The 13,847-nt window shown below is 38.8% G+C and overlaps 1 pseudogene; it reads left to right on the top strand.

The window, feature by feature from the left end:
- Positions 1-12,409: 12,409 nt before the first annotated feature.
- On the top strand, positions 12,410-12,584 carry LOC131834869 (U4 spliceosomal RNA; annotated as a pseudogene).
- The last annotated feature ends 1,263 nt before the right edge of the window (positions 12,585-13,847 follow it).

The following is a 13,847-nucleotide window of genomic DNA, read 5'->3' as shown; positions in this document are numbered from 1 at the left end:
GATCAAAAAAGAACTTAAACAATTCATGGAAACCAATGAGAATGAAGACACTTTGGTCCATAACCTATGGGATACTGCAAAGGTGGTCCTAAGGGGTAAATACATAGCCATCCAAACATACCTCAAAAAAACTGAAAAATCCAGAATATACCAGCTGTCTCTACACCTTAAAGAACTGGAGAATCAACAACAAATTAAGCCAACTCCACACACAAGAAGGGAAATAATCAAGATTAGAGCAGAGATCAATGAGATAGAAACTAGAGATACAGTAGAACGTATAAATGAAACTAGAAGCTGGTTTTTTGAAAGACTCAATAAGATCAATAAACCATTGGCCACACTAATCCAAAAGAAAAGAGAGAAAGCTCAAATTAATAAAATTATAAATGAAAAGGGAGAGATCACAACTAACACCAAGGAAATAGAAACAACCATCAGAAGTTATTATCAACCATTATATGCCAATAAGCTAAGCAACCTAGATGAAATGGATGCATTCCTGGGAAACTATTAACTCCCAAAATTGAACCAGGAAGAAATTGACAACCTGAATAGACCGATACCTAGTAACGAGATTGAAGCAGTGATCAAAAACCTCCCAAAAAACAAGAGCCCAGGACCGAACAGATTCCCTGGGGAATTCTACCAAACTTTCAAAGAAGAAATAACACCTATTCTCCTGAAGCTGTTTCAAAAAATTGAAGCAGAAGGAAAACTTCCAGACTCTTTTTATGAAGCAAGCATTACCCTGATCCCCAAACCAGGCAAAGACCCCACCAAAAAGGAGAATTTCAGACCAATATCACTGATGAATATGGATGCTAAGATTCTCAACAAGATCCTAGCAAACAGGATCCAACAGCACATTAAAAAGATTATCCACCATGACCAGGTGGGATTCATCCCTGGATTACAAAGATGGTTCAACATTCTCATATCAATCAATGTGATAGAACAAATCAATAAGAGAAGAGAGAAGAATCACATGGTCCTCTCAATTGATGCAGAAAAAGCATTTGACAAAGTCCAGCATCCGTTCCTGATTAAAACGCTTCAAAGTATAGGGATAGAGGGAACATTCCTGAACTTCATAAAATCTATCTATGAAAAACCCACAGCAAATATCATCCTCAATGGGAATTAAAAATTTTTAATGCTAAAAAAGAATAAGTACTAATATGATGAGAGGTTAGATATCAAAAATAGATGTTTTTATTTTATACTGTAATGATAAATATTATGAGAATAAGGGAACTTTATGTAATGTTTATTAATATCCACTATGAAGACCTATATTAAGTTCTGAAGATACCAAAAACAGTTAAGATTCAGTCTTTGACCTTGCAGAGGTCCTATTCTAGGGAAGACCACAGCAGGGCAGAAAAAGCAATAAAATGTTAGAGATGAATAAGTTACAAAGAGGGTATAAAGGAGGCAGTGTTCAAGTCTATCTGTTAGGTTTGGGCAGTCAGGAAAGTTTTGTAGCATTGGAGATACCTGAGTTGAGTAGCAAAAGACAGGTGGATGTTTCCCAGACCCATAAAGAGGGAAAACCACTAAAAGTAAATGGTGCATGCTAAAACAACATGGCATGTCTGGTTATTGGGTGTAAAGATAAAGGAAAGGGTAGACAGGTAAGCAGGGGAAGAGCATTAATAGCATATGGTGATTTTTACAGAAAGTTATGGGGACAGCACAATACTAAGTAGTTAGGAACCTGGAGTCAGACTTCCTGATTTAAATCTTGGGCATAGAATTTACTCGTAATGTAACCTATCTCAAATTACTTACTATCTCTATATTTCAGTTTCTTCAATTGTAAAATAGGGAAAATAATGTAAAATCTTTAAATAATCATTGTCATAATTAAATGAGATTATGTATGTCAATACCTGGCACAGTTTGTAGGCTGTTTTAATGGACTTTAGTCTTAGTTATTATAACTTCCATTCTTATTAAGATAGGGTTTTGAAAGATAGATGGCAGCAAAAAATAAAGTAATAAATATCATGTCATTTATTCAGTCTACAAATATTTGAGACTGTGGAAGAAACTAGAATTACTGTAATGAACAAGACAAACTGCTCCTTCCCTCAAGATAATTACATTCTAGATGGGAGTACAAATATTATAAAGATGAAGAGAGATATTAAAATATTAAAAGGAGGCAGAAAAAAACTGGCATCACCTGGGAACTTGTTATAAATACCATTTTTCAGAATCTATTACAGACCTACTGAATTGAAAATCTATGAGTAAATCCCAGCAATCTGCATTTGAACAAATACTCCAGCTGACTCTGATGCAAGCTAAAGTTTGAGAATCATTGCACAAGGCTTTCATTACAAGTTTAATGGAGGGAGTTCTTTTTTTTTGGGGGGGGGAGTTCTTTAATGCAGTTTAAAACACCCCAACACCACCTGGAATGAAGCCCTTGAACAATACGTACTCTTACGGTGCCTTCAGCTTTTCATGTTTTTTTCTGCTGACTAATTTAGGTTAAAAGACCTTGTTTTTTAAATTGAATCTTGGTAAAATTTTAAGGAAGAAATCAATAGCTAATTACAGTCTGTTTGATTTCTCCTCTTCACTACCCTCAGGGGGATAGACTATGGGCCTTTTGCCTCCAGCAGGGGGTTCCATGTTCATCCAAAGGGGCAAAGAGAGGTCCCTACCCAAAGACCCGGAGTGAGCGCCAGCAGTACACACAGGCTGACTCTGCCAAGAATACATTCTGAGGATCATGCCTACCATCCATCTACTTACCTGGACTTAAAGTACCTATATCTACTAAGGAAAGTAGATTCGGTTAATTGCAGAGCCTTTAATTTTGTGATTAGATGGGCATACAAATTGATACAATACTACCTGTAGTCGTTTTTCCGTCCCTTCTGAATAATACTTAACTTTTATCTCGAATATATGTTGAAGAACTATTTAATGAAGATTCATTAGAAGGAATGTCAAGGGGCAACTGGGTGGCTCAGTCTGTTAGGCATCTGACTCTTGGTTTCAACTCAGGGTCCTGGGATCAAGCCCTGCATCTGCCCCTCCCCCACTCTCTAAATCAATATATCAATCAGTCAATCTTTAAAAAAAAATTTAAGGGATACCAAATGGTTAACTTGCCCAGAGCTACCACAAGTCCAACTCAGGCCAGATTAAATGGACAATTCTAGGTCACAACTTGCTGACAGACAGACTGGTGATGTGTTCTTGGTCCATCTCTGGGACTGCCCACCTCGAAGGAAAGTTAAGCTGCTGACCTCACTGAAAGTTTAAGCAAGAGTTTCCCATGAACACAGCATCTTTGAGGCTGAATCTAATCTAGAGGTAACCTTCATCCCTATAGTTTGTTCATAAGGGGTTTTTTTGGCACTTGGAGGATGTTTTCCTATAAACACCTTGTTATCTATAGTCATTAGGTAACCAGATCAAACCATGCTGTGCCTGCAGAAGAGCATTAATAGTGCTGCTTTTAACAGACATAATCACTATCTGTATAGGACAAAGAAGAATGCATTTGGATGCCAAGAATACATCTCTCTTCCTAATAATAGGGTCACTGAAAGCAGCGTTTGGCTACTTAGCATTGGACCAGGGGAAGGGTAGAGGAGAAAGGAAGATGTATTCCTTCAGTAAGGGTGTGGTATTTTTTACACTTCTACCTCTCTATAGTGGATGAAAATGCTTGATACCAAACATAAGAAGTCTGTCTGAGTGTTCTACTCTGGAAACTGCAGGCATTTTGATGGGTGAGCAGAGATGGAGGAGTAGATCAAGCTCCAGGTCATTTTAAAATCAAGGGGTGGGGGGTGCTGCTTGTTTGGCAGCATTTGAAAGTGGTCCTAAAGTAAATTCCCAAGTGGAGATATTGACCTTTTCTTTAGATGAAGGACAAAAAAGTGATTGGCAGCTGGAAAATCTTTTATACGTATAGTTGGAATGTTGGAAATCAATATGGGATCCCTAATATTCTAATGTAAATTCAGTAGCATGCCTGGAGTTTGTTTTAGAACCAATCCATGATAAAAATGCTCCCGATGACACTTTGCCATGAGGAATGGAGGATTTCACAGGTCCAAGGTCCCCCTTGGTATCTGACCAAGGTTAGATCATGTAGGGGGAAACAAAGGTAAGGGTTGTTTGCTGCAGAGCCAAGAAATACCTCATGACACAGTGGCACTCATTGAGGTAGAAGGCATCTATCTCAACAGATTTTTCAGTATGGGAAACCCGTTATTTGGGGGAACAGATATTGAAGATAATAAGGAAAGATGAGAATGATTAATTTTCAAGCTTCAAATGGTTGACTAATTGCCCTTTATGTATGCTTCTTATGAGCTCTCAAAATGGGGTAAATGGAGAAAACTGGAGGTAGAAAGAGGTTAAATGAGTAGGCCAACGGACCACAAAGGGGTAGAGCTGGGTTGTGAACCCATGCATTCTGATTCCAGAATCTCCATCCTTAATCAGCTAAACTTCCATAAACTTAACTGTCTCTGAGTCTCTGGATTGATGGACAAGAGTACATAGCAGCTTTGTGCAGTCAAGCCTCTCACAGATCCTCTGTTTTCTAAACGTTGCATTTAACCTTGGTTATCTGGCAAAGTCAGATATGCTTGCAGTGAGTTAGAGGGAATTTTTGATGCTTTGGTTTAATTTGGAATAATTCCGTTGGACTCTATTTCTCCTCACTGCTCTCTGCTTATTTTTTCTACCTTACCATCACTGCATCTTTTAAAGAGAATATTAATTCCCAAACCTACTGTGTATTTGTACATGTCTTTAAAATGAAAGAATTCTCAGGTGATTCTAGTATCTATGTTTGTAAATGGCAGTATCTACATCTGCGAATGATAGGTAATGACTATTGCCTGATGGGTTTTTAAAAAGCAATTTGTTTGTAAGTGACTTCTGACTCCTTGGGTCAAAGAATTATATAAATTAAAACAGAAGCAAAAGATTCTTCCATAACACCAGTTATTACTGGGGAAAAAAAGAACACGCCTTCAATAAGAACCAGGGAGATCAAAGGGCAAATGCATTCAATTGAGTGAAACTAATAAATTATTGGAAAACACTTTCCAAGTAGAAGAAAATGTCATATACATAAACAACAGCTTTATTACTAACTTTAAAAGAATACAGAACTTCTCACATTGTAGCCTATCAAAATCATCTTTCAACCATTTTTATTCAGAAACAATGACTTACTACAATGTTTATATAGAAACTGAAATTCCCAGGGCAGAATAAGCATTTATTTCATTGATGGAACTCTGGAAGCCTTAAAGGCATTAGATTGAGATGGTGCAAGCAGCTCTTGGCCTTCTCACAAATGAGATCAAGACGTTCCCAGGAGAATTACAAGAAGAACGGATGTCTGATCTGAAGGGGAAGTTGACAATAGATCAGAATCTACATAGTAGACATATATTATTTAAAGCTTGGGCTTTATATAGTATCATAGATTTTAAGCTCTCCTCCCTAAGAACCAGAACCATATGGCTTTTAAATCTGACTAGTGACATCCTAACAATTGATAAAGAAAGGCCCTCTCATTTCATATTCAGACAGATTAAAAGAATCGAAGACTTCTTGCTACCCTTTGGTTGTTCAAAGCTTTTCACCTTCCTCCAAATACTTCATGCTCCAAAAGTCCTGATCCTATATAATTACCAAGTTAAATCTTAGCTTCCTGAAGTCAGACATTTCCAGCCAATGTGCCAGAAATAGATTACAAGTATGTTAAATGATTGTTTCCTTCTTCAGTCCTTAGGGTGGCTAGGGAGGGTCTCAGGGCAGTAGTTTCCAGCCATGAGTTGCTTTAGCAATCAACTCTAGCATAATTAATATACAAATATTTTCTATGCATGAGGTGACATTTTCTTTAAGTTGTTGAAAAACTGTCCTGAGTATTGCAGAAAGATGCTCTTATTATGAGATTATCTAAAACTGTTTTCGGAACCTTCTGAAATAGTGCCGTGTACCTAGTAAGTGAAGTAAAAATGCTTATTTTTAAAAAATACATACAATTGAAGCTATTATTTAAAAACATTTACACTAAGGTATGAATGACTGATAAGTTCAATACAACATGAAGACATTTGCAATCTAATAAAGGATCTTAGTAATCTTAACTCATTTCTTTTTTTTTTTTTAAAGATTTTATTTATTTATTTGACAGAGAGAGATCACAAGTAGGCAGAGAGGCAGGCAGAGAGAGAGGAGGAAGCAGGCTCCCTGCTGAGCAGAGAGCCCAATGCGGGACTCGATCCTAGGACCCTGAGATCATGACCTGAGCCAAAGGCAGTTACTTAACCCACTGAGCCACCCAGGCACCCTATCTGAACTCATTTCTAATTGAGAAACCACAGCTTCTCCTCCCCCAGCAACAGCTCATTGTCCCCAGCCATGGGGTCAGCATTCTCCACCATTCCCTGCCTTGCAAACTAGTCTCATACAATGTGAAATGCACAGAATCAATATTGTTTCTTAGCAGGAAGTCTTGTGTCACTTATACCTCTCTATCCTAACACCTTTCCAAGTGACTTCATATCTCATGGGGCTTGGTAAAAATAGCATTTTTGGAGGGAGAAGTGAATGTTGACAAAAACTTAACAGATATTCTAAATCAAGGAATCATAGATCCATGACTGCAGGGGATTGCTTACGTACCATCAATTATCACAGAAGCACATAACCTCTTAAGGACTTCAAGTTATTTTCCCACCATAGGCAACAGATTTGCACAAGTGTTTGTTGAATGGATAACATATAAATCAACAAATAATCAAATTCTGGTTGGTTCACAACTATCGTTAAGGAACAGAGTAAAACAATTTGGTCTTTGCATAGTGCTTTAGTCTAACTAAAAAGTTAAAAACAATGTAGCAATCAGCAATTATACCAAAACATCATAATGTGATATTTGAGAGCTGGGAATCATGGTACAGTCCTGTTTTGGAAAGTCAAATGTACAAATTTTTCAGTTTATGGTCCCAAAATGAATTCCCAAAATTAGATCTAAAATTGGTACCGAAATAAATACTAGTATCAGTTACATAGAGAAGTTTCAAGTGTGCCTTGATTCAAGAGAATCATCTATATTTTTTTTAAATTTTCAGTGCCTACAGTTTTTTGCATATATATCATCTCTGGGAAAAAATATCTATTGCAAAGAGTTTGACTTTATATATGAATTCTGTGCACAGATTAGCTGCTCCTGAGTCACCCAGGAGGCTCTGGGGAGAGCTAGGTGGCACTGAATTTGATCATAGACGACAGAATCATATTTTAAAAAGAATTCTCCCAGCAATGCAGCCACGTAGCAGAGGTTTGCCACTTTTCTTTTCAGTGTTGGCTGCAAACAGCACACTCCTCTTCAGGCTGTCAGCGCTCTTGGAGCAAAGTAAGGAAGGTGAAACAGAATAAAGGGATTGGACCCTACCAGATGCTCGTGTAAGACACAGGCCCATCTGACATTACTTGCACTGCTAGCTCATTTCTTAAACCCTTCCCCAGACAAAACCTTCTGTGAGTATACCACGTCGCAGACTCAAGGTGTAGCTACAGCGGTGATGCCATTTAATCAGAATTCTAAAGCATCGGCCCTACAAGGAGCTGTGAGAGGACTGCTATGGCCTCATACACGGGGCAGGGAAGAAGTACAGCCAAGGGCAAACTCAGCTGTTACGTCCGGCCTTGCAACCAGCCTCGCATCCCTTCCACTGCAGAAAGGAGCCCCTCTTGTGTCTCTGCAGCTTTAGGGGGCCTCTGTGGGAGGAGGCAGCGCGATGCCTGTGGCCATTCTGGAGAGCTGCGGGAGAGAGTCCGGGGTAACACCCTAGGCTGAGGTGCTTAGTCTTCTTGGCATCCAGTGGACATGGACGAATTCGTTGCTAAATGGAAGCAAAATCCCCTCTGGCTTGCTTTTGGCTTGTTTATGGTCTTTCCCTTGTTATTTAGGAGCTAATTAGGCAGTCTGCCCAGTGTCTCTGCTCCCAAGCCGGGTTCTGCCTGCTCTCTGACCATTTGCCTGCCTGCTATTTCTGTCAGCACACAGAGGTCAGCGAGAGAAGGCATCAGGCTTTAATAGGCCTCCTCTCCCACTTGTTAGCATCAGTGAAAACATCTTTTCAGAATGTTTCATATTTCGCTATCGAGGATTTGGGCATTTGGGGATTATTTACGGATTTCATTAGTCACTTTATTCCATTCACTTTTTTTTTTAATTTTTAATTTTTTATAAACAGAGCCGGGGCTTGCCTATATCCTGAACACAACTTCAAATTTGTGGAGGGGTCTTCTGCCCTGAAGAACTGCACACGTTCAGCTCATCAATCTGTCCGTGGCAAACAATGGCGGGTGACCAAGTACAGAAGGAAGCCAAGAAGTGCTTGTGTAGAATTAGAAGGTAGGATGGGTGGAAAAGTGTTAAACTGTAGGAACATCTCCCTCTGAACAATAGAGTTCTATCTGAAAAGTTCTTTCAGATACATTTCTAAACATGAAGTTATGTTCTAAACCCATCAGAGGAGTTGACAACTCAAGGTACACCCTGTTATGGGCTCTTTCCCAGGTGCAACGTATTTTTGGAAGGAAATAATTCCCTCCCTATTCATTGTTTTTATGAATATGAATTTGAATATATTGAGAGTTGTCTTCAAACAGCTGTGTAGCTCAGTCTGCCAAGACGCTTTTCATTGACTACCTGGTAGATGAACAGACTCATTCTTAAGCAGAGGAGGGCTTATTGTAAATTGGACATGGGTTTTTAATTGGCCACACCTGATTAGGTTCCTACACTTCTTGTACACTCATTCTCTGTATATAGGAGAAAAGCAAATGGGCCTGTTCGTACAGCCAGGTTTAGAAGCTTCTGCTTTATGTAATGTTTAATCTATTGGTTATTGTGTTTCTGTATACTTGGGTTGTATTTGTTTTTAAGTCTCTAAATCTAATATCTTTGCAAACACTTTAATCAGTTGCCTACCGAGTTTTCATTTAGACCCAACAAGTTGGAGTAAGCTCATTCTCATTTATAAATTTCCTTCTCTTTTCTGCGGTTTATACCTCCTCTTTGCTCTTCTATCCCTAGACAGAAGCAGTGATTTTAGTTCCCATTTTCCAGATGATTGCTCTGTCTCTGTCTTTGCTATCATTTGTGCAGATGGCTTCAGATTTCCAGCACCAACGTACAGTACCATGAAAAATAAGCCAAAAAAATAATTGCAAGTGTTTAAGTATCATAAAGCTGATTTTGCCTACAGTTTTAGTTTCTCTTGGCCCACTGTCTGACATCCATTAGGTATACTCGGAATATTCTGGCCCTGGACACAAAGGCAGGGATTTCCTTTTTAGACTGGTTGTAGTATTTACTGTCAGAGATGATAGCAACTGCTCATGACTGTTCCCTGGCTTTGGTATTCATTCTCACCCCTCTACCTAAGATGAGAAATCATATCTTGACTACCTGCCTAATCCCCAGAGCAGGCCTGGTGCTTCTCCACCCTTAAGAATGCTAGCTGTGTGCCTTTTAGAAGAGGAGACCTGTAGAAGCTTATGCCATTGGTAAGCACTGCCTTTTACCCACAGCACCGTCTGCTTCTAGCTTCAGACTACCAAGGGCAGTCTGTTAGCATGCTCACCAAGCCTCAAGAATTTTCTGTTCTACTGAAAGCATCTCCTGAGGCCACCTTGTTAAAGAATTTAATTTCATAATCAGTTTCCCAGAATCAATATTTCTTTTCCTATTTCCCTTTGCTTGGACATAATGTGATTAGAACAAAGAGCTCTCATGCTTTAGGACTTAGCAGAATTGTTGCTAAAGAAAACACTGTCCAGCAGTCGTCCTCCCACATGTGAATTCTGCTATTCCCCTTTCCACGTGGGCATCACAATGGCTGTGAGGGCTAGGGACCTCAGCCAAGCAGTCTTGGAATTGGGGCTCTTGGAAACCATACATGTTCTTGAGGGGCCACTAGAAGGGGCAACTTGTACCAGGATTTATGTTGCTCCATATCTTCTGTAACAGGCACATGCCCCATCTTTCTCATCTCTGCCTGGAGACATTCTTTGGGAGATGGTGGCCTTACGCAGTAGGTGTGACATATTCTGGGTCATTCAAAGAAATATTTGTATTTATCTAATTTCAGTGAAGAGTGCTAAAATTCATCAGGGTTTTCCGTCTGTTAGGAAACAAAGGACATTCTGTAAGGTTTTTCTCTGATTCCTCAATCAGTAGGAAGAGATTAATACTTGAAAATATTTGCATTAGATGATCAAGTAAGACAAATTGCTTATAGCCACCCAGGTTAGAAAGATTGGAATTTAATAAGACAAGCAATCAGAGGCTGAATTGGATGGCTAAAGGGTCTCCATTCCTTTCTAGAATAATCAGAGATTTGAATGAGGCACAAACAGAAAAATTATTGTAAAAAAAAAAAAAAAGAAAGAAAGAAAAGAAAAAGGTATGGCAAGCCACGTGCCCCTTTAAAAGACACAAAATATCTTTGTATGGATTTTGTGAATATATGTATGGTAAAATCTTTATTAAAACTATGAAATAAGCAATTAATTTGGGAAAGGGTTAATGCCAGAATATTTTAGCTTTATCCCCTCCCCGCAGCATAATTCAAAAACTGTTTTTAGTTCTTTTCCTTCCCTTTATAAACTCAAATTCTTAATTGAAAAGCCATCAGTGTTATTCAGTATGAATGAGATAATTACACTTGGGTCAGATGTAGGGTTGGGTTGCTTTGAATGGTTGAAAAGATTCTCCGTCTTAGTTCTTATCTATTTGTTCCCTGAAGGATTTCTGTATCTCTTTGGGCAAACCAGGCAGAAGCAGCAGCAATAATCTTATTTACAAAGGGGGCAGAAGGGCAGAAGATTGGAGGCCTCAAGGGCTAGTGTTCAATACTATCTCTGTCATCCTGAGATCAGAGGGTTTGCCCCAGCCCAGGTGAATAATGACCAGCAACACTTTGTGACTGATGACTGCTCTGTTTCACCAGCTAATTGATGTCCCTCAGTTCCTAGTGAATAATGCTCTTTTGAGCAGTGACAGTAATGCCATCAGGAAGGAAAATATGCAGCCAGCTAATGGGGAAACAGGATATTGACCCCCACCACCCCCACCACTGGGTGCTCTACTGGGCCAAGCATGAAGTGATACTCCTACATACATATACAGTGCTTTGTAAAAATCTCTTTGAATATGCAGAATTAGGGAGGAGGTTTCCTAAACATTGACCTTTTTTGCCTAATATTATAAATCTGTTCAGGCCCCTGAAAGTCACAGTGAAGTGCATCAAGAGAAATAAATCTCTTAAATATTTATGGCCCTTGGTGATCTGGCCCCTGGCCCTCATTCTTATTATTCTCCTATGGGTGTAATGAACTGACCACATGAGAGTGCGTGTCATTCTCTGGACATATCATGCTCTCTGAAATCTCTCACCTGCCTCCCCCCCACCCCACCACTATTTCTCTCCATATAATATTCCTTATCTCCATCTTCTCTATAACATTCTTTATCTTGCCTTTCCTCTTTCCCTGGATAGCTCCCACATGGTCTTCAATATTCGGCTTCAGTATTCAGTATTCCTAAGTCAGTTACTTGTGCCCTTTCTGGTTTCCCATAACCTCCTCTATTTTAGCACTGACTGCATTGCATTGAGATTACCCGTTTTAAGTGTTCACCTTCTTTCATTAGATGTTAAGTAATTTGATGACTTATCATGAAGGCATAGCATTTTAACCATAGCATTGTTGCTTGAAGTGAACAGAATACATTTACAGTACAGTTTGCTAGATGAAAATTGCCCTGGAGCTATCAATTCAGTAATGTAGTAACTAAGCAAATCCGAACTCTACCACTTAATAGTTGGATGACCTTGTGCAGATTGCTGTCTGTCAAATGGGAATCATAATACTTCACAGTCTGGTTAAGAGGTTTAAATGAGATGATGCACCTCATAATAAGTGGGGTACATGCTACCTGTTATTATCTGTGCCAGGTACAAGGTAGATTCTCAGTAAACACTTGCTAACTTATATTTTACAATTTTAACAAGTCACATTTCATTGACTGATAGAGCATTATTTCCTAGATTCCTTGTTCTATATACAAGTTAAAAATAAAACAAGGGTGTTTTTTTTAATTGAAAGAATTAAAATGAAAACTTTGCTCAAGGAAGTAACCAAAGAGCTGGGAAAATCACTATTGTCAGTGGGATAAGGAATATATTCATAGCATTCAGATCTGGGGATAAAGTAAATCAAACTTCTCCTTAGCCACTGTTTCAGGTTCCCAAAGTGAGTGATGAATCTTACTAGGCAAGTAATAAAGAAACACAAATTTAATGTATTTTGCCATCCCAATTTGAAAAAATTCTCGAGCTTTGCGCAGTGGCAGTATCGTAGCCAATGAGGTTTATCCGAGGCGCGATTATTGCTAATTGAAAAAGTTCTCGAATTGCTGCCATCTGGAGAATGAAAGAAGGACAAGGCAAGAGCCACACACTTCATTTTATCCCATGCTCCTTTGCAATGTGGTGAGATGGAAAGATCCAGAATTTAGAACCAAAGGACCTGGGTTGGAGCTCCAGAGAGTCAACATACTACTAACTACTGATGTGAGTTTGAGCAAGATACTTGACTTCTGGGTCCTATGTGTGTGAAAATGCCCTGCAAAACAATAGAACTTTGGGTATTATTTTTACTAAGCATTCTGGTAAGTAATGGTGATTCTCCTCAACTCTGCATTTTCTAGAACATGGGAAGTCTGCAATAAATACTTGTGGACTGTATGGCTTTAAATAAATAATAAATGAATGACTGGAGTCACTGGGGTTTGATAAAGACACTATGGGCTTTGGAATCAAGAACACCTGAGTTCTAACCTTGGCAATGTGGTATTTCCCTCACTCAGTTTTTATCTCGCCTATATTATAAGGCTAATAATATATACATCATAAAGTTTCTTGAGGATTAAATAATATGTATATTGTATATATAATATATGTATATATATATAAATAATATATGTGTATGTGTTATATATGTGCACACATATATGTAGTGCCAATGTAAAGTGCTAACACAATGGAGCTCTTTTATTCCTGATTTTTAGCTCAAGGACTAGTGTAGACATTAACTGAGTCATTAAGATAAAATGAATGCTCTGAACATGGACTATTGCTAATACTTTACGTTATACTATATACTATACATATACATGTATAGCCCTTCACAGTTTTCAAAGCTCTTCAAGACATCTGATATCATCGGATGCTACTGATATTTTCAGAGCTGCACTTTTACTGCTGAGAAAAGCAGATCAGAAATGGTAGCTTGTCCAAGGCTAAACAACTAGATAGTGACTGATCCAGAGGTACATGCTGGGTCTCATAATTTCTTCCCCAGTGTTCTTTGTAGCATAAGAGCTGCCTTGTCGGTCAAAACCAGGTATCTTTAAGATTTGCCAGATTCTCATATCAGTCAAAATGTTGCATACCAGATAAGGAATATTTGAACATATCCAAATGGATCAGGTTTACTTAAGGATGTTAAGAATTCTAATATTGTTATTATGGAGTGGGGTTTTTTGTTTGTTTGTTTGTTTTTGAGAGAGACACAGAGAGGGGGAGAGGGGCAGTGGGGGAGAGAGAGAGAGAACCCCAAGCAGACTCTATGCCCAGTGCAGAGCCCATCATGGGCCTTCATTCCACAACCCTGAGATCATGACCTGAGCAGAAACCAAGAGTGGTGTCTGCCACCCAGACACCACACTAATATTATTATTCTTAAACAACTGAAGTGCTACATAAGTCATC

This window comes from Mustela lutreola, chromosome 6 (assembly GCF_030435805.1).
Source record: "Mustela lutreola isolate mMusLut2 chromosome 6, mMusLut2.pri, whole genome shotgun sequence".
Lineage (NCBI taxonomy): Eukaryota > Metazoa > Chordata > Mammalia > Carnivora > Mustelidae > Mustela > Mustela lutreola.
Note: the sequence above shows the minus strand (reverse complement) of the source record. Positions and strands in the feature narration are given on the sequence as shown.